The sequence below is a fragment of the Ascidia mentula genome, chromosome 1, assembly GCF_947561715.1.
Source record: "Ascidia mentula chromosome 1, kaAscMent1.1, whole genome shotgun sequence".
Lineage (NCBI taxonomy): Eukaryota > Metazoa > Chordata > Ascidiacea > Phlebobranchia > Ascidiidae > Ascidia > Ascidia mentula.
This window is the reverse complement of record NC_138566.1, coordinates 22,761,950-22,772,719: the sequence shown is the minus strand read 5'-3', so window position 1 is coordinate 22,772,719 and position 10,770 is coordinate 22,761,950. Positions and strand designations below refer to the sequence as shown.

At 35.9% G+C, this 10,770-nt stretch overlaps 1 pseudogene; it reads left to right on the top strand.

The window, feature by feature from the left end:
- The first annotated feature begins 1,716 nt into the window (after positions 1 to 1,716).
- Positions 1,717 to 3,626, top strand: LOC145889831 (uncharacterized; annotated as a pseudogene).
- Positions 3,627 to 10,770: the final 7,144 nt, after the last annotated feature.

Here is a 10,770-nt window from a genome sequence, read left to right as displayed (position 1 = left end):
ATCAGTTCTGGACACTTTGTAAACATTTTTTAAGGATGAAAAAGTTAAGCAACAATTTTTGAATCCCTTGGTACACTTTGAAGGTTTTCATGACTTTTCAGATGGAAAAATATTTCAGTCAAATCCACTTTTTCAAAATGACAGATATTCACTAAAAATCATTTTGTACCAAGATGCATTTGAAATTGTCAATCCTTTGGGTTCCGCCAAACGAAAGCACAAGATTTTGGCTGTGTATTATACCCTGCAGAATTTGTATCCATGTAACCGATCAAAAATAGATTGTTTTCAATTGGTTTTATTATGCAAAGAGGCCAATGTTAATGAGGAAAACAAAAGCATGTTATTTAAACCATTGCTTGATGACTTAAAAACTTTGGAGACCACTGGTATTGATGTTGGTGTTGGGTTTAATGTGCGTGGCAGCCTGTTATGTGTATGTGGTGACAATCTAGGAAGTCACTGGCTTGGTGGTTTTACAACAAACTTTAGTTCCTCCACCTATTTTTGTAGATATTGTACCATAACTCGTACAGAGTTTTCCACAGACCATGCATGTACAAAAATACTTTACACTAAATCAATATATGACAATTTGCACATGGAAAATAGTAACGGATTGAAGGGAAGCATTTTGAATGACATGCAGTATTTTCATGTTGCTTCCCCTGGTTTGCCCCCATGTACAGCTCATGATGTTTTTGAAGGTGTTGTACAGTATGACCTAATGCTTTACATTGCATATTTTGTAAAACATAAATGGTTTACTTTGGATTTTTTAAATGGCAGAATACAGTCGTTTAAATTTAACGCCCTGGATGCCCTTTCAAAACCAGTAAAATTATCTTCTGCCGGCAAACGTTCGATAGGAAATGCATCATAAAACTGGTGTATGCTAAGAATGTTTCCCCTACTGATTTTTGATAAAATTGTTGACACAGAGAATGCAATTTGGAAACTTGTTATGTGCTTGCGTTCTATTGTTCAGATAATTGTGTCATGCCATTTAGATTCTTTAATATCTGAATATTTGGAATACAGAACACATTTTTTTCCCAAAGTGCCTTTACGCCCCAAGCATCATTACTTACAACATTACCTTTGGACTATTTTGCAATTTGGCCCAATTTGTTATACATCCACATTGCGATTCGAAAGTAAACACTCTTATTTAAAAAAAAGTAATCCGTCATTCCAAAAATTTCATCAACCTATGTTATTCTTTGGCACACAGTCACCAATTGTTGCAGTCATGCCTGCTTGAGACTGGCTATTTTGACTCAAATGTTGAGATAATTAATAGAAATGTTACGTTTGCCTCTGAAATTGTAAATAATATAAAGTTGGGTGGATATAATATTTTACATTGCACATTGGGTAAATCAGTGAAAGTTGAAAATATTTTGTTTGAAATTGGCATGTATGTGATTATGTCAAAACATGATTTAAATTTGTATGTTGGCTGCATACTTGCTATATTTATTTTTGAAAGTAAAGTGATGTATGTTGTTCGAAAATATTGTTCTAACTTTTATCCCCAGTATGGTGTACATCATTTAATCGCAAAACCTTGTTGTGTGGAATGTGTCGCATTTGAAAAACTTGCTTGCAAGTTTCCTTTTTACGTTTACCACATTGATGGGCAAAAGCTCTTTGTGTTAAAGCAAACTGTTCTTTAATTTTTGGAAGAGTTAAGTGCAAATTAAAAAAAAAACGATGAATGCAACTTTACTGAAGATACTTCCTGAACTTGGCAAAGATGCCACTTTGCTTGAAAAATGTTCTACGTTTTTGGAAAATCTTGGTGTGCTAAAATTGCAGGATTTTGAACATGTTGAACTGGCAGACTTGCTTGGCCAATTTAATATTGTTCAGGCCAGAAAATTAATTAAAGCTGGAAATAATCTGAGTGAGTTTGATTGTTGTTGGCTGTATATATACATACATGAAAATTAATTTACTAAAACTTTTTTCAGAAACATGTTCAGAAACTTCTACCGAACCATGCTCATCAGAAGGAAGCTGTGATGATTGGCAGTGGGTGTATGACTTTAAAGTGCCTTGGAAAAAATGCTCACCTCTTCTTATGAGTATTTTGGAAAACAAAGAAATTCCCAACCATAACCAAACTAGAGAACTTATACATGCTTGCATCGATGATGTTATGAAAGTAAGCAAAGTTAATTGGGCAGTAATAATGTTCATTAACATGGTAAAGTAGTTTAAACAACCATGTTTAAAACACCTAATGTTTTAGATTACACAAAGGCCAGGAAGGAAAAATTTAGAGAGAATTGCATTTCAAATTGTGAAAAAATACCCCTCTTCATTTAAAGATGTCATTGGAGATGTTTGCATTGGCAATGGCCATAACACATTAACCAACCAACTGTATTACCGATGGGAAAATCAGCTTCGCAAGCAAAATATAATTGGAAAATCAATTCAAGGTACACTGAAACGACCATATGGTACAAAAAATTGGGAACCAGTCGTGAACGATTGTGATAGCAACTCGATAAAAACATGGCTTATGAAAGAATTTTCAAAGGCACATCCTGACAAGGCTTTAAAAGTTATGCGATTGACATTCTCTCGACAACGGGAGATCATTAACACAGGAACAAGTATCACAAATGTTTTAAAAGAATGGCCATTTCTCCATGAACCATTAGTCATATTTGACCACTATGATACTTTGATGGGAAGACCAAACACACAAGCAACTTTACCAATGAAGCTTTTTAAAGGATCAATGCAGATATACAGGTATAAATAGTATTTTTTTTTTCATTTTGAAGGTTAACATGCTTTTTAACCCTTGCTGTTTAGATGTTTGAAAAAAGTTAAATCTCCATCAATTTGTGAATTAATTGGGTCCATAAAACTGCAATGTTCTCAACTGGGCAGCAAAGAAGCCCAGTCCATGGAGGTGCTGTCTTTGTTGGCAGCCTACTTTAAAGAAAAAAAGGAATCTGTCATAATGTGCTACAAGGTGTGCTTGCAAAGAAAATTGGAAACTTTTTCTTAACTAAAGTTAACTTCTGTGTGCAGGATGATTTCATGTTAGAAAATATTTTGGAAGAAATACCACCTACACCTTTTTTGATGTGTTTGGTAAGTTTTACTTTGGAAAATGTCAGAAAGTAGTTTCATTTTGCTTTGTGGTTTGTTTTGTTCTCTTTACAATTTTGTTCTCTCTTTAGGTGACTCTCCAGCAATGTGTGAAAAAGTGATGGTGGCTGTGGATAAGGTTGTTATCCACTCCACAAACAACTTCTTGTTGGCAGTTGCCAGTTTCTTCTGCCATTTCTACATTTACAACATCAGCTATCCAAAAGCAGCTGAAAGCACTTTGGAATTTATCCAGAGGTGGGTACCATAATAAATACTGGCTACTACATTTATCATGCTTGTACTTGAGCGGTTTTATTTACCTTTGTTCAGTGTTTATTTGCAAATAAACACACACAACATGTTTATTTCTGCATTGTATTCAATCTTTGAGTCCTTTTTGCAGATTCATTGAAGGAATAAATGACCCTGGTTCGAAAGGTTCGAAGAAAATGAGATATGCTGGGGTAAATCCCAAAATACTGAAATTAGCAAAATTGATGAACGTCTGAGAATTAAACTGAGCAGTTTTCGTTCAATAAAACAACGTATCACATGAAAATTTTGTGGTTTTGTTATAATTTAAATACTGAAAAAATGCTGTAGGCGTTACGTTATAACACAGTAGAATTCACTGATCTTTAGTAATTTATTTACAGTGACGGTGTCAGTAATTGTAACGTGTCTTTTTGCAGTAACGCAAACGGTCTTTTACCGTAAAACTTACGGACATGGTCCGTAAAATTGCTGCCAGGAGTTTTTCCAGTAAATTTTTTTAACAGTGTAGTTTCAAACATGCGTTTTCGGCAGGCAATAAAATTCTAAAGGAAAGATGCCAATTTAGTTTCCATTGCTCGTTTTGTAGTGGCATCTTATATTTGTGTGCAAAACTTCAAGTCGCTTGAAAGAAAAATGTTGGAATCACAGGCTTGCAACTGTCAAATTTAGTTAAATCCGCCGAACCTTAGCCACCATAGTTTCAATCATGCGTTTTCGGCAGGCAATAAAATTCTGAAGGACAGATGCCAATTTGGTTTTCATTGCTCGTTTTGTAGTGGCATCTAATATTTGTGTGCAAAACTTCAAATCGCTTGAAAGAAAAATGTTGGAATCACAGGCGGACAACTTTCAAATTTAGTTAAATCCGCCGAATCCTAGCCACCATAGTTTCAAACAAATAAAATTCTAAAGGACAGACGCCAATTTAGTTTTCATTGCTCGTTTTGTAGTGGCATCTAATATTTGTGTGCAAAATTTCAAGTCGCTTGATATAAAAATGTTGAAATCACAGACGGACAACTGTCAAGTTTAGTTAAATCCGCCGAACATTAGCCACCATAGTTTCAAACATGCGTTTTCGGCAAGCAACAAAAAACTAGAGTACATAGTCCAATTTGGTTTTCACTACTCGTTTTGCAGTGGCACCTAGTATTTGTGTGCAAAATTTCAGGTCTCTTGATTTAAAATTGTGTATATTGCAGGCGGGAATTCTCAAAATTAGTTAATTCCGCACGACCTTAGCGACCATTGTTTGTAACATGCGTTTTCATGCAGCAATAAAAAACCAGAGCACATACGCCAATTTGGTTTTTATTGTTCGTTTTGTACTGGCATCTAATATTTGTGTGCAAAATTTCAAGTCGCTTGATATAAAAATGTTGAAATCACAGGCTTACAACTGTCAAATTTAGTTAAATCCGCCGAATCTTGGCCACCATAGTTTCAAACATGCGTTTTCGGCAAGCAATAAAATTCTAAAGGACAGACGCCAATTTAGTTTTCATTACTCGTTTTGCAGTGGCACCTAGTATTTGTGTGGAAAATATCATGTCTCTTGATTTAAAATTGTGTATATTGCAGGCGGGAATTCTCAAAATTAGTCAATTCTGCACGACCTTAGCGACCATTGTTTGTAACAAGCGTTTTCGAGCAGCAATAAAAAACTAGAGTACATACGCCAATTTGGTTTTCATTGCTCGTTTTGTAGTGGCATCTAATATTTGTGTGCAAAATTTCAAGTCGCTTGATATAAAAATGTTGAAATCACAGGCTTACAACTGTCAAATTTAGTTAAATCCGCCGAATCTTGGCCACCATAGTTTCAAACATGCGTTTTCGGCAAGCAATAAAATTCTAAAGGACAGACGCCAATTTAGTTTTCATTGCTCGTTTCGTAGTGGCATCTTATATTTGTGTGCAAAATTTCAAGTCGCTTGATATAAAAATGTTGAAATCACAGGCGGACAACTGTCAAATTTAGTTAAATCCGCCGAAACTTAGCCACCATAGTTTCAAACATGCGTTTTTGGCAAGCAACAAAAAACTAGAGTACATAGTCCAATTTGGTTTTCACTACTCGTTTTGCAGTGGCACCTAGTATTTGTGTGGAAAATTTCATGTCTTTTGATTTAAAATTGTGTATATTGCAGGCGGGAATTCTCAAAATTAGTTAATTCCGCACGACCTTAGCGACCATTGTTTGTAACATGCGTTTTCGCGCAGTAACAAAAAACTAGAGTACATACGCCGATTTGGTTTTCATTGCTCGTTTTGTAGTGGCATCTAATATTTGTGTGCAAAATTTCAAGTTGCTTGATATAAAAATGTTGAAATCACAGGCTTACAACTGTCAAATTTAGTTAAATCCGCCGAATCTTGGCCACCATAGTTTCAAACATGCGTTTTCGGCAAGCAATAAAATTCTGAACGACAGACGCCAATTTAGTTTTCATTCCTCGCTTTGTGGTGGCATCATATATTTGTGTGCAAAACTTCAAGTCGCTTGAAAGAAAAATGTTTGAATCACAGGCTAACAACTGTCAAATTTAGTTAAATCCGCCGAACCTTAGCCACCATAGTTTTAAACATGCGTTTTCGGCAGGCAATAAAATTCTAAAGGACAGATGCCAATTTAGTTTCCATTGCTCGTTTTGCAGTGGCACCTAGTATTTGTGTGGAAAATATCATGTCTCTTGATTTAAAATTGTGTATATTGCAGGCGGGAATTCTCAAAATTAGTCAATTCTGCACGACCTTAGCGACCATTGTTTGTAACAAGCGTTTTCGAGCAGCAATAAAAAACTAGAGTACATACGCCAATTTGGTTTTCATTGCTCGTTTTGTAGTGGCATCTAATATTTGTGTGCAAAATTTCAAGTCGCTTGATATAAAAATGTTGAAATCACAGGCTTACAACTGTCAAATTTAGTTAAATCCGCCGAATCTTGGCCACCATAGTTTCAAACATGCGTTTTCGGCAAGCAACAAAAAACTAGAGTACATAGTCCAATTTGGTTCTCACTACTCGTTTTGCAGTGGCACCTAGTATTTGTGTGGAAAATTTCATGTCTTTTGATTTAAAATTGTGTATATTGCAGGCGGGAATTCTCAAAATTAGTTAATTCCGCACGACCTTAGCGACCATTGTTTGTAACATGCGTTTTCGCGCAGTAACAAAAAACTAGAGTACATACGCCAATTTGGTTTTTATTGCTCGTTTTATAGTGGCATCTAATATTTGTGTGCAAAATTTCAAGTCGCTTGATATAAAAATGTTGAAATCACAGGCTTACAACTGTCAAATTTAGTTAAATCCGCCGAATCTTGGCCACCATAGTTTCAAACATGCGTTTTCGGCAAGCAATAAAATTCTAAAGGACAGACGCCAATTCAGTTTTCATTGCTCGTTTCGTAGTGGCATCTTATATTTGTGTGCAAAATTTCAAGTCGCTTGATATAAAAATGTTGAAATCACAGGCGGACAACTGTCAAATTTAGTTAAATCCGCCGAAACTTAGCCACCATAGTTTCAAACATGCGTTTTCGGCAATCAATAAAATTCTAAAGGACAGACGCCAATTCAGTTTTCATTGCTCGTTTCGTAGTGGCATCTTATATTTGTGTGCAAAATTTCAAGTCGCTTGATATAAAAATGTTGAAATCACAGGCTTACAACTGTCAAATTTAGTTAAATCCGCCGAATCTTGGCCACCATAGTTTCAAACATGCGTTTTCGGCAATCAATAAAATTCTAAAGGACAGACGCCAATTCAGTTTTCATTGCTCGTTTCGTAGTGGCATCTTATATTTGTGTGCAAAATTTCAAGTCGCTTGATATAAAAATGTTGAAATCACAGGCGGACAACTGTCAAATTTAGTTAAATCCGCCGAAACTTAGCCACCATAGTTTCAAACATGCGTTTTTGGCAAGCAACAAAAAACTAGAGTACATAGTCCAATTTGGTTTTCACTACTCGTTTTGCAGTGGCACCTAGTATTTGTGTGGAAAATTTCATGTCTTTTGATTTAAAATTGTGTATATTGCAGGCGGGAATTCTCAAAATTAGTTAATTCCGCACGACCTTAGCGACCATTGTTTGTAACATGCGTTTTCGTGCAGCAATAAAAAACCAGAGTACATACGCCAATTTGGTTTTCATTGCTCGTTTTGTAGTGGCATCTAATATTTGTGTGCAAAATTTCAAGTCGCTTGATATAAAAATGTTGAAATCACAGGCTTACAACTGTCAAATTTGGTTAAATCCGCCGAACCTTAGCCACCATAGTTTCAAACATGCGTTTTTGGCAAGCAATAAAATTCTGAACGACAGACGCCAATTTAGTTTTCATTGCTCGCTTTGTGGTGGCATCATATATTTGTGTGCAAAACTTCAAGTCGCTTGAAAGAAAAATGTTTGAATCACAGGCTTACAACTGTCAAATTTAGTTAAATCCGCCGAACCTTAGCCACCATAGTTTTAAACATGCGTTTTCGGCAGGCAATAAAATTCTAAAGGACAGATGCCAATTTAGTTTCCATTGCTCGTTTTGTAGTGGCATCTTATATTTGTGTGCAAAACTTCAAATCGCTTGAAAGAAAAATGTTGGAATCACAGGCTTACAACTTTCGAATTTAGTTAAATCCGCCGAATCTTAGCCACCATAGTTTCAAACAAATAAAATTCTAAAGGACAGACGCCAATTTAGTTTTCATTGCTCGTTTTGTAGTGGCATCTAATATTTGTGTGCAAAATTTCAAGTCGCTTGATATAAAAATGTTGAAATCACGGACGGACAACTGTCAAGTTTAGTTAAATCCGCCGAACATTAGCCACCATAGTTTCAAACATGCGTTTTCGGCAAGCAACAAAAAACTAGAGTACATAGTCCAATTTGGTTTTCACTACTCGTTTTGCAGTGGCACCTAGTATTTGTGTGGAAAATTTCATGTCTCTTGATTTAAAATTGTGTATATTGCAGGCGGGAATTCTCAAAATTAGTTAATTCCGCACGACCTTAGCGACCATTGTTTGTAACATGCGTTTTCGCGCAGTAACAAAAAACTAGAGTACATACGCCGATTTGGTTTTCATTGCTCGTTTTGTAGTGGCATCTAATATTTGTGTGCAAAATTTCAAGTCGCTTGATATAAAAATGTTGAAATCACAGGCTTACAACTGTCAAATTTAGTTAAACCCGCCGAATCTTGGCCACCATAGTTTCAAACATGCGTTTTCGGCAAGCAATAAAATTCTAAAGGACAGACGCCAATTTAGTTTTCATTACTCGTTTTGCAGTGGCACCTAGTATTTGTGTGGAAAATATCATGTCTCTTGATTTAAAATTGTGTATATTGCAGGCGGGAATTCTCAAAATTAGTCAATTCCGCACGACCTTAGCGACCATTGTTTGTAACAAGCGTTTTCGAGCAGCAATAGAAAACTAGAGTACATACGCCAATTTGGTTTTCATTGCTCGTTTTGTACTTGCATCTAATACTTGTGTGCAAAACTTCAGGTCACTTGATACAAAAATGTTGAAATCACAGGCTTACAACTGTCAAATTTAGTTAAATCCGCCCAACCTTAGCCACCATAGTTTCAAACAAGCGTTTTCTGCAAGCAATAAAAAAATAGAGGACATAGTCCAATTTGGTTTTCATTACTCGTTTTGCAGTGGCACCTAGTATTTGTGTGGAAAATTTCATGTCTCTTGATTTAAAATTGTGTATATTGCAGGCGGGAATTCTCAAAATTAGTTAATTCCGCACGACCTTAGCGACCATTGTTTGTAACATGCGTTTTCGCGCAGTAACAGAAAACTAGAGTACATACGCCGATTTGGTTTTCATTGCTCGTTTTGTAGTGGCATCTAATATTTGTGTGCAAAATTTCAAGTCGCTTGATATAAAAATGTTGAAATCACAGGCTTACAACTGTCAAATTTGGTTAAATCCGCCGAACCTTAGCCACCATAGTTTCAAACATGCGTTTTTGGCAAGCAATAAAATTCTGAACGACAGACGCCAATTTAGTTTTCATTGCTCGCTTTGTGGTGGCATCATATATTTGTGTGCAAAACTTCAAGTCGCTTGAAAGAAAAATGTTTGAATCACAGGCTTACAACTGTCAAATTTAGTTAAATCCGCCGAACCTTAGCCACCATAGTTTTAAACATGCGTTTTCGGCAGGCAATAAAATTCTAAAGGACAGATGCCAATTTAGTTTCCATTGCTCGTTTTGTAGTGGCATCTTATATTTGTGTGCAAAACTTCAAGTCGCTTGAAAGAAAAATGTTGGAATCACAGGCTTACAACTGTCAAATTTAGTTAAATCCGCCGAACCTTAGCCACCATAGTTTCAAACATGCGTTTTCGGCAGGCAATAAAATTCTGAAGGACAGATGCCAATTTGGTTTTCATTGCTCGTTTTGTAGTGGCATCTAATATTTGTGTGCAAAACTTCAAATCGCTTGAAAGAAAAATGTTGGAATCACAGGCTTACAACTTTCAAATTTAGTTAAATCCGCCGAATCTTAGCCACCATAGTTTCAAACAAATAAAATTCTAAAGGACAGACGCCAATTTAGTTTTCATTGCTCGTTTTGTAGTGGCATCTAATATTTGTGTGCAAAATTTCAAGTCGCTTGATATAAAAATGTTGAAATCACGGACGGACAACTGTCAAGTTTAGTTAAATCCGCCGAACATTAGCCACCATAGTTTCAAACATGCGTTTTCGGCAAGCAACAAAAAACTAGAGTACATAGACCAATTTGGTTTTCCCTACTCGTTTTGCAGTGGCACCTAGTATTTGTGTGGAAAATTTCATGTCTCTTGATTTAAAATTGTGTATATTGCAGGCGGGAATTCTCAAAATTCGTTAATTCCGCACGACCTTAGCGACCATTGTTTGTAACATGCGTTTTCGCGCAGTAACAAAAAACTAGAGTACATACGCCGATTTGGTTTGAATTGCTCGTTTTGTAGTGGCATCTAATATTTGTGTGCAAAATTTCAAGTCGCTTGATATAAAAATGTTGAAATCACAGGCTTACAACTGTCAAATTTAGTTAAACCCGCCGAATCTTGGCCACCATAGTTTCAAACATGCGTTTTCGGCAAGCAATAAAATTCTAAAGGACAGACGCCAATTTAGTTTTCATTACTCGTTTTGCAGTGGCACCTAGTATTTGTGTGGAAAATATCATGTCTCTTGATTTAAAATTGTGTATATTGCAGGCGGGAATTCTCAAAATTAGTCAATTCCGCACGACCTTAGCGACCATTGTTTGTAACAAGCGTTTTCGAGCAGCAATAAAAAACTAGAGTACATACGCCAATTTGGTTTTCATTGCTCGTTTTGTACTTGCATCTAA